The following is a 3,243-nucleotide window of genomic DNA, read 5'->3' as shown; positions in this document are numbered from 1 at the left end:
TTCTCCGCCCCGCGCTGCCCTTCTCGCCCGCGACGCCCAAGGCTCCTGGGAGGAACCGAGGGACCTGCCCTCTTCCTGCTCTGGGGTCTGTCCCTTGCCCGCCTGCCAGGTGCAGCGGGGGAGGGCAGGGCGGCGCCAGGGCACAGCGCCCCAGGAGCGAGGCCGGGCCGAGCCCTCGGAATCCTGCACGAAATCGCTGGAACCGGGGAAGAAAGGATGAAATCAGAGAAGGGGCGGGGGGCGGGGGGGTGGCGGAGAGAATGGGTGACAGTGAGAACGAGAATAAATAGACGGCGGAACGCTATTAAGAGAAGCGAAGCGGGAGCAGAGAGGCAGGGGAAGGGGAAGAAAAGGGGGCATTAAAGAGCGTCAGGGGGAGCGTGGAAAGGAATCGCACAGACGGTGAGAAGATAGGGGGAAAAATGTAAAAAGATACGAAGAGGGACAGACATAAAAAAAAAAAGAATAAAAGGAGCAGGGGAAAGCAAAAGGGACGAGAGAAGGGACCGCGTAGGGACAAATGAAAGAGAATGGGGAGCGAGGGACGGAAGGATGGAGAAAAGAGGGGAGAGAAGCAAGGAGGCCAAGCGGAGGCCGAAGCTGGCCCGAGCCCCTCCTGGCCCTTTACCACCCTCCCCCTCGCCGGGCCGGGCCTGGGGCTCGGGCGGTTCTGTGCCCAGAGCCCAGACCCGCCCGGTGCCTGGGAGAGCTGGAATTTGCCCCCCGCCGCCCCCCCGGCAGCCTGACGCAGTCCAACCCCAGCCCCGGGGCCAGCTCCTTCCTCCTCCGGCCTGGAAAAGGGGCATCCCTCCCCCCAAACCCTGAGCGAGCAGTGGGCTCCCTGCACCCCGAGCCTGGGCCCCAGAAGCCATAAATCATAAGTGGAGGTACTGGGGGTCCCTGGGGACTTGGCCTGGGGGCGGGTGGGGGGTTCCCCGGTGTCTCCGGAGCCAGGGAACAGTTTCTGTCTGTGCTGACTCCACAGACAGGATCAAAACAGCGGGAAAGAAATCAGAGGAAGAACGTCGTTGTCGGCAAGGAGCTGGACTTCTAAAACCCCCTTCTGCCCCCATAGACTTCGATATTAAAAAACCCCCCAGGAGCCTCAGACACTGTATTAATTAGTGCAACCACCCATGAAAAGTTGGGTTTGGAGCGGCATTCTTTGCCCTGTGTGAAAAACCAAGTCTAATAAACAATTGTTAAGTTGGCCTGTTGCCGCTGGTAAATTACATAGCATTAAAAAAATAATGCTTTTCATATTAGGCACTAATTAAAGGTTGGGACAGCTTTAAAACAAGAGAGGGAGGGGGGGAATCAAAGAAAATATAAAAATGTTCTTTCAAGAGTTATGGGAGGTTAATAAAGTATGTCTGTTAGAGTGAGTCTACTTTGCCCCTAGCTACAGCCAAACTGGAGCCACCACAATTGGGTCTCAATAAGATAATGATATTCCTTTCTCTGCTATTAAAAGCCTTCCAGTGCAAACTTAAAATGATTTATTTAATTTAGGAAATTATGAGGTGTAACTTCAAAGCCCGAGCCGTTAGTAATGGAAAATACCAGGTTGTTTAAAATTATAATAATAATTGTTTGGAGAACTCAGGACATCAAAGTGTTTTCGTCAACAAATGCAGAGGGGTCCGGGGGAGGTTGCAGAGTCAGAGGAGGTGGCGGGGGTTTGGGTTTGATTATTAGGAACCTTATCAGGACAGGGTTCAGGATTCCCGCAGCCCGGTCCTCTGTTCCGCTTTGAAGCGGGCTATTTTGGAAAGTCATTTTCCTGCTTTTTATTTAGTTCCTAGCAGGGAGGAGGTGAGAGAAGTTGGGGGGGTGGGAGAGGGGTGGAGGGCTCCAGGAGCTGACAGCCGCGCGGACTTTTCCCCCACCGCCCTGTGACCAGCTTCATTAAAGATGCCTGCAGCATCACCCATCTGGGAAAAAATTGTTTCAACACAGAAGGGGCAAAGTGGCTCAATCTGCTTCACCCGCCAGGCCCTGTGATTTCAGGGACGGTGCGTGTGAGTGTGCGTGCGTGTGAGTGTGTGTGAGTGTGTGTGTGTGTGTGACGTGGGTTCTTTTATAAATGAGGTTTATGTTTATTCCGAACCCAGCAGCGAGAGGGAGTGGGGGTGGGGGAATGGCCTCTCCAACCCGTGGCAAATGAGCCGCTTTTGTAGCAAAGAATGGCCTTGGGAGTTTTCATTTGGACAGACAAGGTTCTGCTCAAAAGCGGGGCTCCTCTTTTGAGTCCCGTCAGGCAGACGGTTTGCCTGTGCCTGCTCCCAGCGAGGCCTTCTAGGCCTACCTGCCAGCCCCCGCCCAGCCTCGCCTCCTGAGGGCTGCAGCGGGGAGCATGGTCAGGCTGAGCCCCTGGGCCCGTGTGACAGAGAAGCTGGGTCCTTGGTGGGAATCTCCCTCACAGCAATAAGAGGTAGGAGAGGGGTTCCAGGGAGAGGCTCCAGACCTGGGCTCTCGGGGTTTGGGAAAGTCTGGAGAGTTCTTCAGGCGCGCGCGTGCACGCACACACACACACACACACACACACACACACACACACACACCCACACCCACACCTCTGTCACCTCTGAGACAGCTCTGCACCGCTGGCCTTTGGCCAGCCCTCATGCCCACCACCAGGCTGGCACTTCAGGCCTGAATTCTGCTGCCGCCGCCGCCTCCGCCGCTGCTGCTGCCTACCGGCTCTGGGACCTTAATGAGTCACCTCTCTGAGCCTCAGTTTCCTCAACTATCAGATGGCAGGGATGCCGCCTCGCGGAGAGGTGTGAACGGACTAAATGAGATGCGCAGGAAAATGCCTAGTTCTGCCCATAGCAGGAGCCCAGAAAATATGATTTCCTCTCCTTTCCGAAAGTAGAGCTGTCTTTCTGGAAAGTTTTGGGCGAAAGCGTCGGAAGTATGGGAGGGCGGGAGGATCTACGTGCCAGGCCGCTGGCAGCCGGTGAGAGGGTGTCCGGAGCGGGCATCCTGGCACCTGTGCGGGTCCTTGGTGCGTTAGGGTCCTTCTGTCGCCGCAGGCTGTTAGCCGTCTCAGACCAAGCCTGCCCGAAGCGGGGACCGTGGTGACCGACGGCCGAGCCCAGCTTAGCGCAGGAGGTTCGGAGGGAGGGGGCTCCAGAGCCAGGCGCGCCGCCGGCCCGCGAACCTCGGGCGGTGGTCCGGGTCCCCAGCGACCCGGCTCCGTCCTCTGCCCGGAGACTTTACGCTCCTCGGCGCTGGGGC

Source organism: Pteropus alecto, unplaced genomic scaffold (genome assembly GCF_000325575.1).
Source record: "Pteropus alecto unplaced genomic scaffold, ASM32557v1 scaffold40, whole genome shotgun sequence".
Taxonomy (NCBI): domain Eukaryota; kingdom Metazoa; phylum Chordata; class Mammalia; order Chiroptera; family Pteropodidae; genus Pteropus; species Pteropus alecto.
Note: the sequence above shows the minus strand (reverse complement) of the source record.